The 27,431-nt window shown below is 33.1% G+C and overlaps 1 protein-coding gene and 1 pseudogene across 2 annotated transcripts in view; one reads left to right on the forward strand and one right to left on the reverse strand.

Moving 5' to 3' along the window:
- The window catches only part of LOC144631097 (uncharacterized), a 56,723-nt gene that overhangs the window by 24,231 nt on the left and 5,061 nt on the right, over positions 1-27,431 (forward strand). The gene's annotated exons all lie outside the window — the stretch shown is intronic.
- On the reverse strand, positions 993-26,616 carry LOC144631092 (uncharacterized; annotated as a pseudogene). Its single transcript, XR_013566673.1, has 4 exons — positions 26,467-26,616; positions 21,363-25,720; positions 19,406-20,963; positions 993-1,112 (listed from the first exon to the last, which is right to left on the reverse strand). The product of XR_013566673.1 is annotated as an uncharacterized LOC144631092 (transcript).

Below are 27,431 nucleotides of genomic sequence, written 5' to 3' on the forward strand. Positions count from 1 at the left end.
TCTGCGAACGCTTCAATCATGTTCAATTTTATGCCACACACGATAGACGGCCATTCTCGACCCCAGGGCGCGGCGCAACGTTTGTAGACATTAGTCGGCCTTTGTTCGTGGTCGATTTACACCTTATACGACTTTCTCGCATGCAACAAGCTTAATACTAAACTTACAATAGGAATACGGCATGAATTAGGACCATTTAAACAACAAGTGCCAGTTGATGGCGACATCACTTGTCCGCGATGTGACTGAACCACGCGGTTTTCGTCCAAGAAGTTCCTAAGCAACTGCATGTATGACGTGTTTATACGCGCGACGGCTTTTGGAGTCATGAGCCCTCGCGCTAGTTTTTGATTGGATGAAATAATTCGGAAACTCTTCGAGTGTTTCAAAGAAGATTTGACATAACTGGCACTTATTCCTCCGACTGTACACGCGAACGAGTCTGTGGTAAGAATGCAGTAGGCTGATTCACAAGATGCGATTCGTGTTGTAGTAATGGCGTAAGCGGCGCGTGCATGCGGTAATCGTAGGTTAAATCGTACCGTCTAATTCGACCCTAACGCGGTTTTGGGGAGGGGAGGGAGGGAAACAGCCTGCCGCAGGCGTGAGATTAGTCTGCGCGAAGAGTCAGCCCGAAGAATGTCCAGTTATTCCAAATATTTAAAGTTAAACAAGGTCATCAAATTAGCTAACTATATTCTGCCCTTTTCCATTTCTCTTCTTCTACTTGTTTTGCTTTATATTTATCTTTGTAATTTTGGAATGGAAAAAAATAAAATGAATAATGAAATGAAATGAAATGAAGATCAAACAGTGAGTAAGTCAATAAATCAGCGTTTCCTGAAACGCTGATTCCAACAGTTTTTTTTGGCAGAACAGAACACAGATAAAAATTACCAGCGACTCAAGATAATGTTTAAAAAGTGTTTATTTGTTGTTTACTTTCATGACAATATACGTTCCATGGTCAATTTGAACAAATCGCTTTAGTTTGTGACCCATACAAGAATGGAGACATTAAATCGAAATTGGAGAGTTGGAACGAAATTCACTTTCAGGTGAATACTTGATGATCTTTTACGACTTCCTGTTTCAGGTGACGAAAAATTGTTCTTAGATGGTAGTTTAGTAGTAATGTACTACACTCTGAGGCAAATTTGCCTTAGAGATGTAGTACATCACTACTGCCCGCCGACTGGAACAAATATGGGGACAAAAATGGATTCAAATATTGGAATCAAATATTAGAATCAAAAACTGAAATTCAAACCCTAGAAAACCAAGCCTGTAAAACCAAGCCTGTAAAACCAAGCCTAACTCAACCCTAGGTTCAAAATAAAAAAAAACTTCTTATACTCTTTTTTAAACTTTTTTTATACTGCGTTCGAATGGGATTGTCTTATATGGGTCCACTTGCTACCCAGACTGTACTCTTTTTTACATTGCTCACAAAACCATCGTGTATTTCGCATATAACGGGCTTTTGTGCGCCTTATAGCTTTCATTTTGTCTTCTTTGGTAAACCATCTCTGGTATCGGGCATTAACAATATTATCATTCCAAAACATCAATTGTTATATATTAATAACACAATATATTAATTTCTTATATCATTAATAGTGCGTTTAAACAAGCCTTGATATCATAACTGAAATATCAATCTGGAAAATCAAGCGAAGCCGAGTTTTATGCTGTTTTTATTATCATGGTAAATCTCTTGTACTGAATATCTGTTGTGAATTGTCTTCTAAAACGATTATGATTTTTGTTATTTTTGAATTCATTTTTTCTTTTTCAAGGTCGGATAATACACTGTTTAAATCATTGTAAATGTTACATAGGTATTTGCTTGTTTCATTTTCTTCATTTAATAATTTTGTTAATGGCTTGCAATATTCATCTTCCTTTAGTTTTTTATCTAAATATACTAAAGTGTCTAAATTTTCATATACCAAATCTCCGAGTTTTGATAATTCTTTTAATGTTACGATATACTTCAGTGTGTTTATTGCGTCATCAGACATATTTTTGAATGTATTTGCTTTGAAACATATTTTCTTTAAATTTTCCATGTTTATTTTCATGTTTGTCATTTATCTATATATATAGTGTATGTTTTTATTTTTATGCGTTTTTTCATGAATCTCTTATAGTTTAATTGAAAAATCTTGGATCTTAGTGCGTTTAAAAATCAAATCGCTCGCTCTGCTCAAACCCTAGGTCAAATTAATATCCATAAGGATATGTTTCTATACAGCTTTCCGATATGTGTTTTATTGCGCGCTTGTCATATCCAAAGCTGTATACCTTTTCCTCATATTTGTTAACAATTTGTTTATTCTGTCTGGTTATCTTATTTTCATTTACTAATGTGAGTTCTTTAAAATCGCCCTTAACCATCTTAATCATATTTGTGTGATTTAGTATTTGTGAATTTTCATGATTAAGGGAAAAACCTTTAATAACACATTTCTGTTTATTATCGCCATATATGAAACTGTAGTTTTTAGGGCCACCGCTTACGAAGGTACCTTTTATAACATCACCGTCTAACTCATCTGTTAAATCGCCTAGCATATCGCCTGTTTCTATTGTCTTACCATTCAGGGATTCGATATACACAATACTATCTGTATCAAAATATAATACCTGTTTATCTAAATAGTCTAGTTTTTCATATAACATTAGTCGAGCTGAGCTAGTTGTAAAGCATGCAATGTATATATTCGTATTATAGCTGTTATCAACGAACTGATTTTTGTAAGTGTAGCTCATTTGAACCATTTCTTCATTTATGAAATTCATGTTTAAATTATCTATTGTGTCGTCGAGAAGTACTTGATAAAATTCATTTATGTCAGTTACGTATTTACATTGATTCATGTTATTTCGTTGCCCAAATTTTCCCCAAAGACTGTTTAAACACATCTTTGCAATGGCTCGTAAGCCTGAATTTTCATTTAATTCACCTAAATCAATATCTAAATTCTTTTTGACTTTATTTCTGAAATTCATCTCGTCATTGTTATTTTTAAAATTATATTTCGTTGATTCAAGTTTGAGTTTCATAAATTTTTTTATATATCCCTTGAATAGTTCGTCGGATGAGTTTTCAAAATGCCAAACTTCATATATTTTTGTAATTCTATACCCTTTTTCAATGGCTTTGTTGACTTCATCGGTTGTCCATGTGCCTATGAATGATCGTTCATTTTCATTATGTTGGCATCTTTCTTGTTGCTTTGTTTTTGCACATGATATACACAGAGGGAACATTAGCTTTTCAGCTTTTTCACATTGGATTTTCACTGGTAAAACAGGATGATATAACCCTTTTGGTGGTAAAATTTTACATTTTATTAGTCCATACCATTTTTTATCGTATTTTTCTGGTGATATAATTTTTATAGGGTGTCCAATGGGGTATTTTTTATAGAACTGGACAGTGGGATATAAGGAGCAAAAATCTACGCATTTTCCGTATTCATCATCTTTGAATTTATAAAGTAGCTTTGTAGCATTTGTTCGACCACCAAAGAAAGCATCTCTCGGGTTTAGTGGGCCAACCACTTCTCTATTCCAATCATTTTTATAATATTTTTGGAAACATTTATCATTTTTTAATTTACATTCCCACATTTCAGTGAGATTGTAACCAGCAGTTGTTATTTTGTTATTTTTAACTTGTGTTTTATTATATAAAGTACCCATATCACATTGATTCTTATTATTGATTACATCAGGTTTGTAACAATGTGGACAACCATGCCAGAAACAACCTTGAAATTCATAAATAGTATTTGTAGATGCACAAAAACCATCTACTTTTAATTTGTTATTGTTGCATTTGATAACTTTTTCACCACCTTCCAAGGCATGTTGAATTTTAATTTTATTTTTATTACTTATGTAATCAAGCCATGCAATACTAACTGCACTATGGTTTTCTGTTTGAACAACATTATCAATCACAGCTATGGTATTTTTAGGCATATAATTCCCTCTATAAATAGCCAAACAAACACCGGCTATTGTGATGTATTTTAGTGGATCAATATTTTCTTGGTTTATGAAATCTTGTCTGAATTTTAACATACATCTTCTTAATATATCAACATCTGACCTACAGTATTCAATTAATTCTTTTTTGAAATCGAAAACATAATTTTCATTAACACGATCGTCATACCATTGTAAAAATTTCTGTCTATCATTGTTTTTCATTTGATTATACCCATAATGCTTCTTAGAAGGCATATTACCGAAATAGTTTTGATTACATTTTTTGTTAAAATAATGTGGGAAATACCCTTTTTTCAACTGGTTTAAACCAAACGTTTTAGGAAACGATGATAATGGTTGTTGAATAAAATTTAAACTGTCGATTATTTTGATCCTTAACTGTGCTATTTCCATCATCATGATTTTTGCACCATTGTAAATACAGTAAGGTTTAAAACCATTATCAATACACCATTTAAGAATAAAATGGGAGTCGTACCCTTTGGAATTGTGAGCCAGAAGTGTGTATCCTTTATATTTTTCATTAAGAATACCACTACAAAAACTATTAATATCATTGAAGATTGATTCATTACCATTGAAATCATGGCCGATAGCTAAATTAACTTCATGTGTTCCAGTGTTTTGTACACATTCGAAATCAAAAAATAAATAATTTTCATTATATGTTCTACATGAGTGGCAATAATCTTTTTTAGGAATGCTTTTATTTGATCTGCAAGGCTTTTTGCTATCTTTTATACAATTTCCTCCATTGCATTTGATTTTTTTCATGAAACATTTATGTTTGCTTTCACAATATTTATTGCAATTATTACACATTTTGAAACCACATTTATGTATTTTAATATAAGGTTTTAGTATTATTTGATTGCATTTTGAACATTTTGCTACACTGCTACATACTGATTCATCACCATCTTTTTTAGATCGATTTCTTGTATGGTTTTTGAAACAGCTGTCACCATGAAATACACGATTGCATTGCTTACATGTAATGTCTTTGCCGTCACATTTATCTCCATTTGGGAAATATTTGAAGCAAGAAAGGCATTTTTGGGGGCATTTGTGTTTATCACGTCTTGTATAAGCTTTTTTGCAACTATGACAGTAATATGCTACATTTAGAAAGCTGTCATTGATTTTATGACATCAAAATGATTCCGTGTTTTGTATAAATAAATTTTGTCAATTTTACCATTATTAGCTGTATATATGATTTCATTAAACTGCTCAGAATCGATAATGTTAATCTCAATATCTAAATACGATGCAAAGGTATTTACATCTTCTAAAGTATTGCCATACTCGTTAATTTCAACATTTGCATTATTATGAAGTTCTTTGGCTTGAATTTCTTGTAGTTTCCGTGATTTATTAAAGCCATCTTTCAACTGAGTTGTAGTGTAATTCTCAGGGTGTAAATTAGCATAAGCTGTAACAATTCCCCTTGCTAAACATATTGTGTCATCATTTTTGATTGTGATAATACACTGTTTCCTATTCACAGTTTGCTTAGATAAATATAACCGACCTTTGCCTGCCGGTATTTTGACAGATTGAATGATTATTTTGCAATTTTCTAAATCTATTTCTTTATACTCTAACGTATTGATTACATCTGAAAGTTGATTTAACTTGAAATCAGAAACTTTTAACAATTTTGTTGAGATAGGATGATCTAATTCATCATTTGAAATTACCAATCTGAATCTATCATTACCTTTTAACTGTCTTTTCTTTATTGTCATTTCAACCATTTTTTCAAATACACTGAAAACATCATTTTTATTGTTTATGAAATTTTTTCGTACATTTATTTTGAATTCATTGGTATAAGCATTGAATTTTTTATTCGCTGTATTTCCGATTTCCGTTATTTTGAATAGAGGTTGGTCATTGTATGTTGAATCAAAAATACTGTCATCGAAATTAAATTCATTGAGTGTCCTGTTTAAGGTCTTATCGGTCTTATATTTTTGAATTTTATTGATTACTTTTTGTCTTGTTGCCTTTTTTACAAGATCCATCCACGTATATCCTATTTTCTTAGCATCACTCAGGTAACTATTTGATAGTTGTTTAAGATTGTCATTAGTTTTTCCTTTTGGTTTAGATTTGTTTATAGGTTCATGAGTATTTAAATAAGATAGGTTTGTCTTCTTTGTTACTATTTTACGTGGGGTGTTGGGTTTTGAATACACCTTCTTTGGGGTTAGTTTTAAATTTATAGGCTGGATTTCTTTTTGCGATGGTATAAGCTTTAAATTACTTAATGCGTTATTATTGTCGTTTTTATCAATATGAGTAACACGCATACCTTTTGGAATGGGGCCATTAAAGCATTCATATACAAAGTTTTGTACTAAAACAGGTGTGTACGTCTGATCTCCGAAAGCTTTTACATTTATTCGAAATCCAGCCTCGGTATGTTGGCCTTTTAAATAATTATGAGTCATTGTATTGATGATATTTCCTTCCTTATCAGATGCAAACAGATCGTATTTGGGATGGATATTATATATGATACCGTCAATCTCGGATGAAATTAACCGTATCGGTTTTTTCTCGTTATCAATGTCTTTTATCGTTATTTTAGAGTTCATTTTACTATTAGTTGAGATATTTTTTTGTGTCATTTTTGTGTACTATATAAAATCACCAAACCTTTAAGTCCTTTATAGTAAAAATTATTTTTAAGATTTTTGGTGCGTTTAAAGATAACCAGAAATAATATATTTTTGGTCACCTCAGGCAACAGAAAACAGCAATTTATATATACTGTGCTATACAATATATAATTATATAATTTTTCTTTATATGTTATTCATCAGGTATAATATTGAACCGATTATCTTCTTGAATACCTTTAATGACAGCATTTTTAATGTGTTTTTTAGTTCTCATGTGACTCCATTTTCCTGCAAGGCAAGTGTGATATTCACAAATATCACAATACCAAGGCTTATTAAGCATGTATTTCGTTTTTGATCTAGTAATAGCTTCTAATCGGTCTTTTTCGGTTGTATAAATTTTGTTCCTTCCCATTTATTATATACTATATATATAATTCTTTATATGTTTTTTATAGTGCGTTTAGATATAAACAGATAATTATTTTCTTTATTAATATATATAGAATGAGTGATATTACATTAAATATCAAACACCTGCCAGAAGCTGATGAAAGCTCGAATGATATAGCCTTCATTAATAAAATTTGGTGTATTCAGAACATCCTTGAAGCTAATATTAGATCAAAAACTTCGCCTTCTGGCTGGGGGCGGGGCACATTTTGCTACACAATTGTGAAATATTTTGTAAAAACATTATTCATTTTGTGAAATATTTTTGTGAAGATGTCTTACTCTGCCAAGCAACTATAGGGGATTTCCCAGTAAAATGAGTCATTATTACTTTCCAAGGTCATGAGTAAGAATTTTTTTTATTATAAACTTTTTGAGTAAACTTTACTCAAAAAGTTTATATGCGTTGCGTATTCAATTACGAGTATTTCCATAATTGCATTTTAGACGATATAACAATGCATGCAAACAGAGACAAACTCGATGATAGTCTTCATAACTTAATTCTATTGCCTTGAACCATCTTTATATAAATATATTTATATATGAGATGTTTTGTGATACATAGCGATTTAAAAATAATGGGTGAGGGTTCTTGTATTTTTTGCAATGAGTTATTATATACAGGCTATAAAGTTGTTGATCATTGCTGTGATAAACCTGATATTTTGGAAGATGCATATATGAAAGTATGCCAAAATTGCGGGACTCAGAATTATAAATATGTTAGCGAGTATTTTGATTTTTACGAGAACAGACACAAAATATGGCGTAAAAGCATCTATCATCGTAAATACCATATTGAAAATGTTTTAAACGATTTATGTATTAAAAATGGAGTTCAATTGTCTCATAATCAGCGCGATAAGATTTACAAAGTGTTTCATGAGATCGGTACTATTCTTCCATCTATAAATAAAAGAAGAAAGAGGATGATCTCAACGAAATATATTATAAGACAGCTGTTTAAAATGCTCGGTATACCATACAATTTTATCTGTGTTACTGAATCGAGAAAAACGCTTGAATTTTATAATCGATATTGGGCAAATATTTTAGAATTGAAAAATGCAGAGATATTGCGCCTTATAAAGTAAAAATTTTATCATATTTTACCATATAATTATCTATAATCGGGCTGTTATCACTTATGTAGTCATCGGTGTTTTTCATCGTTATTAGGATATTGGATAGGTCGAATTCACCCGTTCGCAAAATAAATTTTAGTGTGTTAAGTATATGCATATAGGATTGGGTTGCATATATACAATTTTGAATTTTCAAATCGAGATTTTGATGTTGAAGCCAACCTTGTATCAATAAAGCTCCCGTGCTGATTGCAATCAGGCTGATACCACCAGTTGAAATGGACGATACTATGCCTCCTGAAGCGAATAAAATAGCCAGCGAATTGCCTATTAATTTCAGCCTTCTAAAGCTTTTTGTAGCTTTTTTATAACACCAACACTTCTTATGGTATACTCTGTAGTATTCTTTTAATTCTTGAATTTGCGCTTGATTTAACTTGTCACTAATATGGTTCCATTCGAATATATTTTTGCGTTGTTTTGTCATATATTATTGATTAGACAATGTTTTCTTTCTATTTTTAAATCTGTTGTATAATTTTCTGATATTTTTAATCAACCGTTCAATAGTTTTCAGCATCTCATGTATTAAATCTGCAGTTTTCATATAATAGTGAGTTAGATAATTTATTCGAAGAATATACCCATTGTTTTATCTAAAAATTGGACTTTGTGATACTCTCGACTATTCACTGACATTGCTGTGTTACTAAAACCGATTCTTTGTACAAAGTAATCTGAAGAAATTTTAATGCTAGATGTATTGATATTAAACCCAGAAAATGTTTGATCAATACTCATAACATTATTGCAAACAGCGATTCTAAATTGATTCCCTATTTTAGTATACCAGAGGTTTAAAAATTTAGTTATATAAACATCTCTGATTTGCTCTGTATATGAATCTAAATCATATTCAAGTGCTAATTTATTATTCTCTACTTTTATCCATGGGAAATGAAAGCTACCCTCGTTGCCTAATTCTATTTTAATTCTTTTATTATCACCGAGTTTATAGTCATTTTTAAATGATATATATACAGTGTAGTCATTGGATTCAGTGATATTTTCATTTAAATTAATTACGAAAACACCTATAAAGCCCCCTTTTGGTTCAAATTCTGTTAACAATTTAGTAGGTTGAAAAACGAGATTACTACCTAAGCCAGAAACAACACTGCCGTTGCTATCTGACATGGTAAAATTCGATACATCTAATAAATCAAAAAAGTATTCAAACACTTCATTATAATAACTTTTGGGTTGGAGTGATAATATTTTTGTTTCAAGATAGGCCTTAAGATTATCATTGAAGCTATTCAGTTGTTTATAATTGACGGCTTGGCTATCACTATTTCCCTCTAAAACGCCATAAATAGCTTTATTATCCATATTGATGGCTGTGTTGAAATTAATTTGGTCATTAGCTATATAATATATTTGATCATAAATACTTGGTTCGACATTGGATTGATGACCAGATATTCCATAAACAGTGAAATATGTCTGAAGTTTAGGGGCATAAGAGCTTCCTGTTTTATTTTTCATGACTAAATCGAGATACAAGTAATTGTTTCCGATGCTTTGACTTTTTGTGAATTGGCATATCAATCTGACATATTTTTGTGTTTTGAACGTTTTTCTGCTAACGTTATGAATAGTTTCTATGGATGATGTGCCATATATTTCCAAACTGTCAGGGTCAATATCATCACTACCCCACATAATCTCAAGAACAGCAGTATATTGATCATTGGTCAATAAATACAGATTTAGTCCAATTCTTGAACTGTAATAGCCTTTAGAACTATCAAGCAATAATTTCATGTCAACAACCTTTTTATTTACCTTATGTGGTGAATTTTGAAAGGTTACAACATTCCCCAATTCGACATCATCTTCTTCACTCACTTGTGCATTGGGATCATCCATTATATATTTAAATTTATTTTCACCATTAGCTGATTGAACATGACTTTCACCAACATGATCAAGCATGTATTTTTTGTTTACAGCGTCTGTATCATTGGTTGGGTTTTTTAGATGGGTTATATTATACCCACCCATATCGAGATTTGCCTGCATCATGTTACTACCGTGAATATTGAGCCTATTTTGTATGTTCTGAGCTAAACCATTACCAACAACCTTCGTTAAAAAAGTACTGTCGACATATATTTTGGAAGCCTTGCTCTGAAGGGTATTAGCCAAAATAGCACCTGTTTTCTTTGTTAGAAAAGTATTGTCGGCATATGTTTTATTAAGCGCGTCTCTGGAGTCAATATATTCTTTATTCATTACGTTTGACATATTGCTGTATCCTTGATCAAAATTCGGAACATTTATTATGCTGTTAAACGTTTGTTCATCGTGGGTATCTAGATCAGCTTTATTTTGTATTTTACTATCTATTTTTTGTTCAAGGTTGGTTTCCATTAAATCAACGTATTCTTTCGATACTAGACTTGTTTTTTGGTACAATCCATCATAGTACGGTGCACTGTTGTTTATCGTTGCTTGGTTGGCATCGAAATCGTTTCCAGCAACATCTTTTGTCAAACAATTCAATTTAAGATATCCTTTGTTGACACCCTGAAGACAAATCAAGAGCATATGAATCGTAATCAGCATCGATAGCTACATCAGCTTGTGTATTTAACCTGAATATCTTTTTGTTATCCATATCGAAATCAGCTCCCAGTTGTTTAAAACCAATTGCAGGTTTTGCACTTTGAGAATATTTGGTATGCATAAAATCATTTTCGTCATTAATGTACCCCATTTTCTGTTAATATGTTAGATTAAATCTTCTCATCGAAATTTTTTGTTATGAATTTACGTGGTTTATCAATATATAAAAAGCTGAATTGGTCTTTAGTTGCTTGCTCGTATAGCTCTTTTGGAATACTGTTTTCACGGCATATCAGTGCCCTCTCATTAGCACTTGGGAATTCGTAAATACAGAAATGCGAACAGTTAAGTCTTATGTCTTTTTTCGTTTTAAAATAGCTTTGAGACAAATATATCACGCTACAGTTTTTATGTCTCCCTTGTATAAAATAATCGATTAATGGTTTTTGATTTTTATCACAAACATAATCGTCAAATATCACGAGCTTTTGATTATCATCATTTAGTTTAGAAACAGGAATTATTTGGTCGTTACTAGCTTCAATAATGTTATAACCAGCTTCATCGCTTATTGGTTGGAACACATTGATAAGATTCTGGTATTTAGACTGGTCTAAATTTTTTGCATATAAATATATTTTATCGAAATATAATAAATTGTAAATCATATGCATTAAAGTATTAGTCTTTCCCATATTACTCGGAGCGCAAAGTAGCATACGAAAACATTGATTTGGCATGAAATCGTATACTTGTTTAAAGTTCGAGACTATATCGTCTTCAGTGTCATAATTTGGTATTTTCATATTATATATATCAGTTATATAATATGAAAGACTTCTGGAAGACTGATGAAAGACTGATGAAAGACTGATGAAAGACCGATGAAAGACTTCTGGAAGACTGATGAAAGACTGATGAAAGACTTCTGGAAGACTGATGAAAGATTGATAATAATCTACACTAATATATATAAATGAGTCTATTAGCTTGGCAAAAAATTGCTAATCAAAAAGAAGAAGTTGAAAATCAAATCAAGAATATTAATAATCAAATAATGTCTTCAAAATTGGCAGATGAATTAGGACAAATCAAATTTGCAAAAATGTTTAAACCAGTAACATCTCGTCTCGATACACAAATTGAAGCAACTAAAAAGTTGAATAATAAAGGGTTAAAAGAGCTTGACCCTCTTCCAGAATTTCCAATTGATGAAGATGAGGATGAAGATGAAATGCCAAATTATCTACCCCCGCCACCAATTAATGAAACTCAAACAGAAGATGAAGATGAATATGAAATGCCCGATTTTGATCCACCGCCAGCCATTGATGAAGCTCAAACAGAAGATGAAGATGAAATGCCTGATTTTGATTTACCACCCTCAATAGAACGAAAGAGAAAAAAATGGGATACAAGTGCTGATCAAAAGAAGTTAGATCGTCAAAGAGAATCTCTCGCCGAAAAAAGGCGTCAGGTAAGTGCTTTATTAGGCAAACTAAAAAAAAGTGGTAAAAATATGATCAAATCTGGTAAATACAAAGGAAAATCATATAATGACCTGTTGGAAATAGATGAAGATTTTACAAAACAAATTAACAATATTGAAAACCAGTTGTTATTAACAAAGCAAAAAATGCAACGTATGGAGTACAAACGGGTTCCTTTCTCAGCTTCGGATTTACAGGAAAAATCAAAAAAATTAAAAAAGACCCCCCGTAAAACTAAATATAAGAAAAAACCAGCTATAGAAAAAGCATTATTTGATAAGATAGAGGGTATTAGGAGGGAGACAGCGCCTGATTCTGATAGAGAAGAAGATGAATGGGAAGGCAGTGGTCTAGCCCATAATTATAAGGCTATTTATTACAGAGACCCTGAAAAACTTATTGAAAAATTGGATATAATTTGCGGAAGCATTAACGCTGGGAATACGAGTTATGAATTAAAAAACCAAGGTATTACAATATTGGATGAACTGTTAAGAGTGAAAAGAATTACAAAGCGTCTATATGAAAAAATTTATAACAACTATTTTATCTAATTTAAATATATATAATGGAAAAGCATTTAATACTTAGTTCATTCAGGGCGAAAAGACAAGCCAATAATTATAATCAGAAAGCACATGATTTTACAATTTATCTTGACCAGCCTTTATTCCTAGATCCAAATAAAAATTATGAAATGGCGTTGGACGAAATAATCAGTATGACATATTCGTGGTATAACCTTTCAGCCTCATTCGGTAACAATAAAATAAGATATCGAAAAACCGTTGGTAGTGATACAAGTTTTAAAAATATTGAATTTCCTAATGGAATGTTTTCATATACAGACATTGATACTTTTTTAAAAAATACAACTGGTAAAGATGGTGATGATTATCCATTTTCAGTTACGTTTGATTTATCATTATTTAGAACAATAATAACCATAAAGCAAAATTATGAATTAGATCTATCTGTATCAGACTTTAATTTGATTCTGGGTTTTGAAAAGAAAATTTTAACTTCAGGGAGTAATATAAGTGACAAAATACCTGATTTAACAAGGAGCGTTGATATGATATGTATTCATTGCGATTTGACTAAAAGATCCTTGACAGATGAATCAAGAGACGTTTTATTTTGTTTTAGTATTATAGCACAAGGAATTCGTAGGTCATTTCCTTTCACTCTTGAACCGAGAAGATTGAAATTTTCTCCAATTAATAAAAATAGCATTGATTCAATTCGAATATATATAACCGATTCGTATAATCGTCCCATTGATTTAAATGAAATCGATACGGCGTTTCATATCGTTATCAAAGAGGTGAATTAATCTAAACTAATAATATAAAATGAATCAAGTATACGAATGGTCAAAATTTTATAACCCTAAAAAAGGTTTATATCAATATCGCCATAAAGGATCAGGTTTAATAACTAATGATTTATCAAATATCGGACAATATTCTAAAAAAATGATAAAAGATATCAATAAATCACCAATAATCAAAGCACAAAAGAAAAGTTTAAAAACCGTGTTAAATAGAAGTGAAAAAGCTGGGGATCTTATTTTGAAACGATTAGCACAATTGAAGTAAATTATATAATCTAATAATATAAATGAGTTTCAGAAGCATAGAAAATGTTGAAAAAGTTGATTATCTCAGATTCAATCTGCAAACACCTATTATTCAGCCGGCAAATGGCTTATATCAGGAAAAAACAGGGTATATATTCAATATGACCGATCGCTCTTCATGGTTCGATTGGTATAACGGATACTTTATCGTCAAATACAAACTTCAGAAAAAAGCAGATGGAGCAAATATTATCGCCAGTGTTTTAGCTACCCCTGTTTTAACCTCAACGATAAATGATAGTACCAGTATTATAAATCACATTATGATAACTTCCTCAGGTAAAAAAGTATATGATGGTAATGACCTACATAAAATTTCTTTTGTAAAAGGATTGCTTGAATTTTCTGATGACTTCAGTCGTACAGTTGCCACCAATTTTAATTGGTATCTCGACGATAGAGCAGTATTAGAGGATGATATGAGTGAAGCTCCAAAAGTAGGTGCTATTAAAAGAGCTGAATTGTGCGCAGAATCAAAAGACGTATATGCTTGTATTCCGTTGAATAGGTTTTCCATTTTTCAAGAACTACGAGATAAAATGATACCACCTATGCAAATCGAACTAAACATAACACTAAATGATGATAGAGAGTTTATTTACAGAGTTGGGGGTGATGAAACACGATATGTTGTTTTAGATTTTCAGTTATGGTTACCACGTTTGAACTTTACATCAGCAGGACAAAAATTAGTGAATAGTAGTTTTTTAACAGCAACAAAATGGACATATTTAAGAGAGTTTATTAAGCATTCATCACCAACAACAGCAATATCCGGAATATATCAAATTACTCCTGCTATTAAAAATCCAAAGCATGTTTTTGTTTATCTGCAAAGAAACAAGTCAAATAATGAATTACAAAATCCCTTTATTTTTGATACTTTTAAAATAAATGCGGGTGATGATGCATGTAAACTTTCCACTTGCCGTTTGCAACTTGGTACTTCGTTTTTTACTCCAGAACTAGAGTATGATTGTGATTACAAACCAAGATTATATAATGACATTCTTGAATATGCATACAGAACCTCTGACTATAATACAGGAGTGCAGTTAAATTTACAGAATTACTCTGAATTATTTCCGATAATATATTTTGATTTACGAAATCATAAGGAATCGGTTACTGATGATCCAAAACAGTTATTGTTTCATTACAGATTGAATGTACAAGCTACTGACGATTATATGATATACGCTGTAGTTCTTTATGAAGAAAAAATTGTAATTGACAAAATTGGAAATGAACTTATTTTTATGTAATATTTAATCTAACACTATTATATATAGAGCAAGACTATGAGCACAAAATATATTTCAACATATATTCCTCTTTCAGAAGGTCAAATAAAAAAGCTTGCCAGAGCAATCAAAAATTCAAGTGAAATCAGTTTATTAATTAACAAGAATCAGATAAAAAAGAAGGGTAATACTGAGTTATACCTTACAAAAAGACAAATAACACGGCATAATAAAGTAAAAAGTGAAGGTAAAGGCATTACATTGAGTTTATCTAAAGCACAAATAAGTAAAATGCGAAAGGTAATTGGAAAAGGAATACAAGTCACTCCTGATAAAGGAGGGTCCGGTATGCAAATAGAATACCCTTATTATCCATCACCAAACATTAGGAAACAAAGATCAAAAAACGGTGGTAAAATCAAACTACCAAATAAGAGAGATGCATTATCTTACAGACCGCCACCATTCATCGGTTCCTGGGGTGAATATGATAAATTTCTTAGAACAGGTGGATTGGTGCTTCCAAAAAAAAAGATCTTGAAACCAAAAAAAAAGTAAAAAAACCTACATTTATCAAAAAAGCTCTAAGTAACAATGATCTAATGAGATGGTGTAAGTATTTAAATATTAATATCACAGGGATATACAGCAGAGATGAACACATGCCTAAAAAACATAGCCCATGTATCATTAATTTAGACAGCTATGAAGGTGTTGGTACTCATTGGACTTGTTGTATTAATGGTAAAAGGAAAAATACTTTGTTATATTTTGACAGTTTTGGATTAAGTTACCCTCAGGAATTTTTATTGAGAGCTAAAAAAGATGGTATAAAAGAAATAATATATAACAACACACATTATCAACATATCAAATCAGTTCTTTGTGGCTATTATTGTCTTTATTTCCTGCATCAAGCATTGGTGTACGATAAAAAGTATCACGATATATTAATGCCATTATCAATGTCTGATACGATGTACAATGAACGTTTTATAAGCAATTATTTCAAAAATATGTAATCATATTATATATAAAATGGTAAAATCGTTTTGCGTACGTGAAAAAATACAAACTAATTCAGTTCCTAGCTCTGAAATATATGTGAGAACAAAAAACAATCGTTTAATGCTCAAATCGAAATGCGCTTCTTGTGGTATTACTAAAACTCGTTTTGTTAGTGAAAAAAAGACACGAGGGGGTAATGTCGGACAGACGATCAACAAAAAGATCGGCCAAAAAATACCCGGGTTTGCACAAATTCAGGATCTTATTGGTTACATTAGTCCGAGTACAAAAAAGGAAACATTAGATAGATTCTGGAGTGGAGACATCGCAAAAGGTGCCTTCAACACGAAAACCGGATTATTCTCAAAGAAATTCTGGACATCTCCAAGTGAACACCAAGATCCTTCATGCTCTGGTACTATTTGGGATAAGAAATCTAAAAAATGGCGAAACACATACTGTGATTAAATATCTAATGTATATATATATATATATATGTGTAAATCATACTGTGTTTCATGTAAAAAGAATACTGAGTCAATGAATTCTAAAAAAGTCAAAGCAAAGAATGGCCGTCTTATGGAAAAATCAAATTGTTATATTTGCGGTAAAAAGAAGAGTAAATTCATAAAAGGTGGGGCTCTTGCACGTTATAAAGGCCCTTCTACTGTTGATAAAATAGCCTATGTAGCATCAAATTTCGTAACTCCATCACCTAGCTTTGCTTCAATGGCAAGACTTTTAGCAGGGCAAGCTCTCAAAGGTGTAAAAGACAATGTTGATTACTATAAAAAGGGTAAGGGTCTTGATATTCAAAAACACTTATCAAAACTTGGAGAACTACACATGAGAACACCTACAGGCAAAAAGTATAATTATTGTGGTCCTGGTACTAAATTAAAAGAACGATTGGCTTCTAATGATCCTAAATATAGAGATCCAATAAACAATCTTGATAGCATATGCCAACAGCATGATATTGATTACAGTAATTCAAAATCACTAGCTGATAAACATAAGGCAGATGATCTTATGCTTAAGAAAATATCAAAAATAGCATTCAAAGATCGTCCATGGGGCACTACAGCAGTTCAAGCTTTAATTAAAGGAAAAAAGACAATCGGACTTGGTGTTAAACAGAAAAGGAAGCCAAAAAACGGAAAACGGCGTTGAGTAAAAATGATTGGTCTCAACAATTAGCCGATGAGTTACATAAACCAATCAGACGAAAATTTAAAACTAGAAGAGTAATATCAAATGGAATTGACGACATATGGTCTGCTGATTTAGTTTTTATGGATAAACTTTCAAAATGGAATAAAGGTTATAAATATCTATTGACTATAATTGACGTATTCAGTAAATTCGCTTGGGCTATACAATTGAAAGATAAGAAAGGTGCATCAATAACTAACGCTTTCAACAATATTGTCATTAATGACAAGCGTAAACCTGAATATGTCTGGGTCGATAAGGGATCTGAATTTTATAACAAAACATTCAAGGAATGGCTAAAGCAAAATGATATTAACATGTATTCCACTTTTAATGAAGGTAAAGCTGTTGTTATTGAGAGATTTAATAGAACTTTGAAAAATAAAATGTACAAACAGTTTACTATTCAAGGTAATACACAGTATCTTGAAATGCTACCAAAAATAGTAAAAGAATATAATAATACAAAACATAGCTCTATCAAAATGACACCCATAGAAGCTTCAAAGAAAAAGAATGAAGGAACTGTTTACTTTAACCTATACGGTGATATGGAGCCATTATCAGCTAAACCAAAATTTAAGGTTGGTGACAAGGTCCGAATATCTAAGTATAAACGAATTGTTTTCGATAAGGGTTATACACCGAATTGGAGTGAAGAAATGTTCGTAATTACTAAGATCCAACATACTAATCCCATTACATACAAATTGAAAGACCTCAGAAATGAAGACATACAAGGAAGCTTTTATGAACCTGAATTATTAAAAGCAAAACAGGATGTATTCAGAATTGATAAAGTGATCCGTAGAGACTACAAAAAGAAACAGGCTCTTGTCAAATGGAAGGGATACAGTGATGACTTTAACAGCTGGATTCCAATGAAAGATTTACAACATATTTAAACGCACTATAAACAAAAAATATATAAAGTAATATGTAATAATAGTAATATATGGCATCAGATGGGCTTAAGGGTTTAATTATTAAATAATGCTTTTATCTATATGGAAAAAAGCATTAACAATACTATAACATAAATTTACATATTCTTTATTATATTAACAGTATCATTCATATCACTCAATAATAATTCCAGCTTTTTTATATTTTCAGTTAATAAATTAATAAAATTACACATAAAAATAAAATATATTATTATAGTATAGTATAATACATGATTGAATTGCACGAGATTCAAGTTGAATTATCACCGGAGCAAAAACGAAGTATAAGAAATGCTTATAAGAACAAAGAAGCAGTATCCATTCATATTCCTTGTGACCAGTTCAATGGTATTGATATACTTATGGTCAATACGACAACAAAGAAAAGGTTCAATAAACACAAAGAAATGAAAAAAGGGGTTGACATCAAATTAAGTAAAAACATCGTACAAAAACAAACAGGTGGTGTTATTTGGCAATTGGCAAAACAAGCAACACTAGACAAATTAGGCAATTTAAGTGGAAATTCCACTGATATCAAAATAGATAACGGTCTTCTAAGCTTTTTAGATATGATACATGAAAATAATAGCATATAATCACGCATAAAAAATAAAAAAAAGAATATAAGAACTATATTAAGCCAAATACCACAAACAAATAAATATAATTGATCATATAAAATAAGATTTTATATGAACAAGATTTCTCTTTTATTTTATTTTATAAAATAAAAAAGAAAAGCTCCGCTTGAATCCATAGCTAGAATCCATAGCTTGATTTAAACGCACTTCCAAAATTTTTTAAAAAGAGTATAAGAAGTTTTTTTTTTATTTTGAACCAAGGGTTTTTAAGGGTTGGTTTTACAGGCTTGGTTTTACAGGCTTGGTTTTCTAGGGTTTGAATTTCAGTTTTTGATTCTAATATTTGATTCCAATATTTGAATCCATTTTTGTCCCATATTTTGTATCCAGCACTGGAAGTAGTGATGTACTACATCTCTAAGGCAAATTTGCCTCAGAGTGTAGTACATTACTACTTAGTTTTTCGTTCGTCTTTAATTCTTTACCATCTCATTCTACAGGATAACATTGTTATTATTCCCTTTAGTCGAGCTAGGAAAAATAGACTAATGATTTCGCTTAGTTTCCAGTGTGAAGTTGTTCTTTTTGTAGATATTATCATCTTATCAGCGCTCAAAGTTAGGAGTCAAGAATGGTCCCTCAAAATGTCGCAGTGCTCGCAATGCTCGCAAATTTTTAGTGGGTGCTCGTTTGCTCGTGCTCGCACATTTTTACAAGTGTTCGCATGCTCGGTTTTTAGTGGAGGTAGGTTTTTGAAAAGTGCTCGTTGCTCGCAAGGCTAATTGTTGTCAATGCTCGTGCTCGCAAAGAAAAACGCTGTGCTCGCATGCTCGCAAATGCTCGCAAAGACCATTTGATACCCCTAAAGTTGAACTCACATTCATTGATACTCTCCATTTTCGATTTCTTGTCTACAGAATCTCGAAAGTGCAATCTGTTTTATTCAAAGCCGCTGATGTCAAGCAATCAATCAAAGAGACCTCTTGGTAATCTTAAAATGAAATTTCGATTCACTGAGCACAAATTCAAAACGGGGTAAATCCCCCATCTATTTGAAACCTCTGTTTGTAATTGCCAAATATTACATCTACTCCACCTCAAAAGAGGAAGAACACAACTATTTTGAAGCCTTCCTTGCTTTCCTTAAAAGCAAATTATCTGTAGAGAAGAGTAAATGCGAGTTACAGATTAACTTCTAAATTAAATGTCAGCTTTTGTCCTTTTTAAAAAACAAAGCTACAGGCAAGAAGCCTCTTTACATATAAAACTAAGCTATTGAGTTTTTTTCTTTCACTCTGATAAACTTTAGAAGCAGTGTATTGTACAAAACGTTTTTAAAACCAAGTTCGACTGTTTTTCAGTAACTAAGGAAACGTAGAAAAGATTTTCCGTGTTTCTATAAAGCAAACATGAGTGGACGTTTGGAAGAAAGCCGAGAATGCATTCTGAAAAACGAGTTGCAGGCGAGTATTTCCACGGCTTTTTCAAGTTCTCCCAAAGTTTTACCAGTGTTTCTCTCATAACTCGATAGAAACACAGAAAAAGGTTTTCTATTTCTACTCAGTATAACTTAGAAACACAGCGAAAAAGAAAGGAAATTCACTCGTTTATTTTGATAATTAAAATGTAAATTCTCTTTTCGAAAATCGCCGTCTAATTGCTTGTTAAAAAATTTATTCAAATCTGTAATGTAACCTGTTAATTTGTCAAAATAAGCAAAAACGCAAAAATACAAAAACTATTAACTTTGAAATTCGAGTGATCCACGCTTTCTTACAAGAAATTTGTGATTATTCTCGTGGAAACAAAATACCTGAAAAATCATTTAGAAACAGCAACAAAAAACGTTTTCTGCTGCTTCAAAGAAATGAACAATTATGTCTTGAACAGACAATTGTGAAAATCAACGATGTCTGTGTTATTTTACACTGAACTCGGAAAACGTTTGTCAGTTCCTTTGCTTGCTTTCTGTCTCTATGGAGTCCATTGATATGATCTATTCATCCTACAAATGAAAACAAAAAAGACAAACCAGAATTTTAGAAATTAGAACAAAAAAATTCCTAAACATTATGTAACAAATTTTCCTTTTAGTGTATTCCTGTAGTTTAACTGCAAGTTTCAATCCGACTTAAATTTCATCACAAAAATCTAAACGACAAAAGGCCAAGAAGAAGAAAGGAAACTGTTAAAAGATCTGACCACTTCAAAAAATAGAATTGTCCTTTAAAGAAATGACCCAACAGTAGGAATTCGAAACCTATTGCCATGTAGCCTCTCACTGTAAAATGTTCTAAAATTTTACTGTAAAATTTTGATTGCAAATTTGTTTATTTTCATTTGTTAATAAAAAAAGATAAAGTTTTGTTGTGAATCAGTTTTTTCTTCGCAATTTTAAACTTACCTCTATTTTCCAAAGTCAAAGGTCACGTTATCTCCAATCAGCATGAACGGTGCCCACTGCTTCACATCAGAATAGCCGTTATCTCTCATCCACTTCATGGCCTCGTGAAGAGACTCACTGGCACTTTCCCCACGAACAAGGTGCTCGTAGAAACGACTCATCAACTGCAATGTTGCACTGTCTTCCAGAGCCCACAGTGCCACCAATACTGAGCGTGCACCGGAGCCTAAGAACGCACGACCGATTCCAACAACTCCCTCAGCTCTAATTTGTCCACGGCCGCTGTGACAACAGCTAAGCACAACCAGTTTAGCTTGCAGTTGAATTTGTGAAATGTCAGACACTTTCAAAAGGTAGTCTTCTTCTTGTGGAATTCCAGTAGTAGGGCGTAGAGGGGCAAGGGCAATTTCTCCTCTTTCAACATTTCCATGTGCAGCCAAATGTATCAGACTCGCTGAACTGATCATTTCAAGTACCGCCTGTTTCGTTGCGTGCTGACCTAGCAAAGGTTGAACGCCCAGCAGTCGTCCAATCATCTCTGCTTCCTTTCTTGCACCAGACAATGGCACAAACTTTCTGTTGAGGCTTCCGCAGTAAATTACATCACCAACTTTGGGATCACCCACTATCAGAACACCAGTCTGACTGTGATAGTCTGCAGGACTGTCCTGAATGAGCTTGAGAGTCTTTAAAGAAGGAACGACGCGGATCCTGAAAGTCTCTGATAAAAACTTTCCCTTTTTATCGAGTAAAGCTGGAAATGGAACACGGTACAAGCGGCGATCAGGAACAATGATGATTTCAGGCTCTCTTAGTAAGTCGGACACAGGATCGATGAGCATTTCGTGAAACAAAGTTAGACTTGGGTTGGGATCATCCTCATCCTTTCCTTGTCGCAAAGCTGCGATTTTCTCTTCCTGAGAAGAATCAGGTTCCGGCTCAATGTCATTCAAGGATCGATCTTCGCAAAGCTCTTCGGGTAGAATGCCAAAGCTGCGGAAGCTATAAGCCATGAAAGCAAAAAATTCATCCAAATTTGTAGCAATCTTTGCTAGTCTGGTATGAAGAGTCTTTTTATCAACTGTAATGTGTCGGAAATGAATGGCTCCGCTTGTCTTGAGAATCCACAACCACACTTGTGTATCAGTGTAAGAAATGTATAGACATGTGCAGTTTCTTTCCTTCTTGATGACATTTTCAATGCCAATCCATGACTGCGGGTTAGCTGATATGTGTGTTTCAACAGAGTACTGAGTTGCCATCAAGTCTGCTAGGGCTCTAGCCCGTCCCAGCTCTACAGCACAAAGAGCATCGTTAAAATTTCCAGCGTTACAAAGCAATGCACTGAGCTGCAGGTAGGGAAAAACATGCATGTCTGCAAACGATATCTTGATTTGATCACTCTCTGCATTAAAACCTCGCAACTCTTCGCATTTTTTAATACTTTTAAACAGATAGGATAAAGCTTCCTCAATCTTTCCTTGTGAAATCTTCGTAAGTGAAAGCAAACAATAGCAGTGAAACTCAATATCACCGGCCCTTACATCTTTACTTATTGAAAGTGCCTTCTCAAGATATTCTTCAGCCGCAACATATCCACTGAGCGATTGAAACAGCCCTCCTAGTTTCATGCACATAGATGCTTCAGTATTTTTGTTACCAATTTCAACTGCAATCGCGTGTGCTTTCTCAAAATATTCTTTAGGCTTGTCACGATCACCAAGAGCTAGAAAATGATCTCCTAGGTATCCATAACAGTCTGCTTCTCCTGCCCTGTTGCCAATTTTAATTTGGATCGCGAGTGCTTTATCAAGACACTGTTTACTCTTTCTGTATTTTACAAGAGATTGAAACACACCTCCAAGGTTTGCCAAATCTGTTGCTTCTCCGTTTCTGTCACCAATTTCGATACTGATCGCAAGTGCTTTCTCGTAATATTCTTTAGCTTTGACATATTCACCGAGAGATTGAAACACAGTTCCTAGGTTTCGGTAATTTGCTGCTTCTCCGTTTCTGTCACCAATTTCCTTGTTGATCGCAAGCGCTTTCTCGTGATATTCTTTAGCTTTGACATATTCACCGAGAGATTGAAACACAGCTCCTAGGTTTCCGTAATTTGTTGCTTCTCCGTTTCTGTCACCAATTTCCATGTTGATCGCAAGTGCTTTCTCGTGATATTCTTTAGCTTTGACATATTCACCGAGAGACTGAAACACAGTTCCTAGGTTTCCGTAATTTGATGCTTCTCCGTTTCTGTCACCAATTTCCATATTGATCGCAAGTGCTTTCTCGTGATATTCTTTAGCTTTGACATATTCACCGAGAGATTCAAACACAGTTCCTAGGTTTCCGTAATTTTTGCTTCTCCGTTTCTGTCACCAATTTCCATGTTGATCGCAAGTGCTTTCTCGTAATATTCTTTAGCTTTGACATATTCACCGAGAGATTGAAACACTAATCCTAGGTTTCCGTAATTTTTGCTTCTCTGTTTCTGTCACCAATTTCCATGTTGATCGCAAGTGCTTTCTCGTGATATTCTTTAGCTTTGACATATTCACCGAGAGATTGAAACACAGCTCCTAGGTTTCCGTAATTTGATGCTTCTCCGTTTCTGTCACCAATTTCCATGTTGATCGCAAGTGCTTTCTCGTGATATTCTTTAGCTTTGACATATTCACCGAGAGATTGAAACACAGCTCCTAGGTTTCCGTAATTTGTTGCTTCTCCGTTTCTGTCACCAATTTCCATGTTGATCGCAAGTGCTTTCTCGTGATATTCTTTAGCTTTGACATATTCACCGAGAGATTGAAACACAGCTCCTAGGTTTCCGTAATTTGTTGCTTCTCCGTGTCTGTCACCAATTTCCATGTTGATCGCAAGTGCTTTCTCGTGATATTCTTTAGCTTTGACATATTCACCGAGAGATTGAAACACAGCTCCTAGGTTTCCGTAATTTGTTGCTTCTCTGTTTCTGTCACCAATTTCCATGTTGATCGCAAGTGCTTTCTCGTGATATTCTTTAGCTTTGACATATTCACCGAGAGATTGAAACACTAATCCTAGGTTTCCGTAATTTGTTGCTTCTCCGTTTCTGTAACCAATTTCCATTTTGACCGCAAGTGCTTTCTCGTGATATTCTTTAGCTTTGACATATTCACCGAGAGATTGAAACACAGCTCCTAGGTTTCCGTAATTTGTTGCTTCTCCGTTTCTGTCACCAATTTCCATTTTGACCGCAAGTGCTTTCTCGTGATATTCTTTAGCTTTGACATATTCACCGAGAGACTGAAACACAGCTCCTAGGTTTCCGTAATTTGCTGCTTCTCCGTTTCTGTCACCAATTTCCATGTTGATCGCAAGTGCTTTCTCGTGATATTCTTTAGCTTTGACATATTCACCGAGAGATTGAAACACAGTTCCTAGGTTTCCGTAATTTGTTGCTTCTCCGTTTCTGTCACCAATTTCCATGTTGATCGCAAGTGCTTTCTCGTGATATTCTTTAGCTTTGACATATTCACCGAGAGACTGAAACACAGCTCCTAGGTTTCCGTAATTTGCTGCTTCTCCGTTTCTGTCACCAATTTCTATGTTGATCGCAAGTGCTTTCTCGTGATATTCTTTAGCTTTGACATATTCACCGAGAGATTGAAACACAGTTCCTAGGTTTCCGTAATTTGTTGCTTCTCCGTTTCTGTCACCAATTTCCATATTGATCGCAAGTGCTTTCTCGTGATATTCTTTAGCTTTGACATATTCACCAAGAGACTGAAACACAGCTCCTAGGTTTCCGTAATTTGTTGCTTCTCCGTTTCTGTCACCAATTTCCATGTTGATCGCAAGTGCTTTCTCGTGATATTCTTTAGCTTTGACATATTCACCGAGAGAATAAAACACAAGTCCAAGGTTTCCAGAAGCGATTGCCTCGCCTTTTTTGTCGCCAGTTTCTTTCATGATAGTGACTGCTCTCTCATAAAGTTCTTTCGCCTCAACATACTTGTTTTGCCTCAAATAAATCGTTGCCAAGACTATGCTTAGCCTCCCTTCGTTGACTGCCTCACCATGCTCGCGGTAGATGTTGAGGAGTTTCCTTCCGTATGTTATTGCATTTGTGTTATCGTGGATACGAAAATACGATTTGAACATTGTTTTATAGATTTGTTCTGAAATTATTTTGCCAAATTGCTTCTCTATGCTCACTGCTTTATCACTATGCAAAACCAAGCTTTCCTTGCATAACTCGATAGCTTTTATAGCACGACCGGTGTTAAGAAGGAAAGTGGCAACAGCTAAGCCTATAGCTATGGCTTGTATAATTTCGTCTATGTTGTTCATGACGGCTTCTTCTGTGAGTCTTGTGACTAAAATATAAACAAAGAAAAAGGAAATGTAGGAATACGCAAATGCTTTGTAACGAGCGTTGCAAATGAACGCGCAGGCACTGTGAAAAGGCGGGGTTGGGCAAATAAGCATTCCAAAACCCTTCGCGTTCTCTTTAAATTTTCATCTTGTGGATTTAAGGAGGCAATTGGAAACACAGAGACGCACTATAAAAAATTTTCGTCGGTGGAATTCTTTTGCGTTTGTTACCTTGTTCTTAGAAATATTTTGATTTGTAAGACGATGAAAGGAAAAGTAACGTTAAATTTACAATAAATTTATTACTTCAGAGTAGCAAAGGGACGTAGCTATCTTACCCGTAGGCACGAATCTACAAATTTTTTAGCCTACTTGTATTTTTGCAATGCACAACAGAAAAAAAATTCAGGCTGATGCACTGCCAAAATGAAATAGAAGCAATTTTATGACATATCGTAGCATTATATGTCTCGCAACTCCCCTTTCCTGATGAGATCAAAACTCATCTTGGAAGTGCAAACTGTGGAGCCTTCTGGATAAATTGGAACTTAGTTAAACGCTGGAATGAGTGAATATTTGAATAAGCTATTACCATGAGCTTATTCCTGGACTTCACAACAGCAATTTACATGTAACTTACAACAGCTAATTGTATGTATAGATCTTCTGCCAGGCTAAAGAAATTACTCTATTTATTTAGTTAAAAGATTGTAAAAGGCATACAATATAAGGCAAGTTGTATACTCACCAAACCAACGTTGAAATAAGAAGACTGAAGACCAGCTTGTATTCCTTGCTTGTGTGAACTTTACTGACGAGTTTATTTTATATTATTCTCTTTGAAAACTATCAATAAATATCTGTCAATGTTAAAGTCACCCGTTCGAAAATAAAATTCTCTACCCTTAGATTTCATTTCAGTTTTTTTAGTTTTAATTTTCCAAAATAAAATGAAATTTTGGACTTCTTCCTTTGTCAACGGTTGACATGTTGGAGAAATGAATTTTAATGCTTTTACACTGAATTCGAAGGTGTTAGTTGCTGGTTTAAAGACTAAAGCGCTGGGTATTAAAAACTAATTTGTGTTCGACTAAATAATTTTAAATGTTAAATCACCAAAGTACTGTCTCTCTGAAGAAAAAAAATAAGCGAAACATCATTTATTTAGGTTTCGTGACGAGAGAGAAGTTGAAAACGAAACTTGTGATTATCACGAGTATTATTTTTGGGAATGCGACCAAACATGAAGGAATTTCAGGAAGAAGACAATTCTATTGGAACTTTGAAAAAATTCTATAGATAAAATTGCTAGAGTATCCTTACAATTCCACTTTGCTAGTGGGAGAAAAAGCGATTGCTGGCACAAAATTGGCAAGGATATCCTTAACTTTAAACTTGCAAAAACCGTTTCAGTTTTCAACGAGGAGAACAATAATCTGCGAACCTACCGAGTAGGATGCAATTTAAACATTCCCATATTCGATCTTTCTTTTTGCAAAAATATAAAGTGAATGTTAAACCTGCATTTTAGGGGCAAATAAAAAGTTAGGTTTCATAATTTCTTTCTAATACTCTTTGCCGAAAATATAATCTAAAATCGGACTAGAAACTATTCTTGTCTTTCAATTTCTTAGGAAAATGAATGACCCAATCTATGATTCATGCTTTTGAGGGCATTTTGAGAAAACACAAAGTCCACGTGACGTCATGTTG

Source organism: Oculina patagonica, chromosome 11 (genome assembly GCF_052425735.1).
Source record: "Oculina patagonica isolate OP01 chromosome 11, crgOcupat, whole genome shotgun sequence".
NCBI lineage: Eukaryota > Metazoa > Cnidaria > Anthozoa > Scleractinia > Oculinidae > Oculina > Oculina patagonica.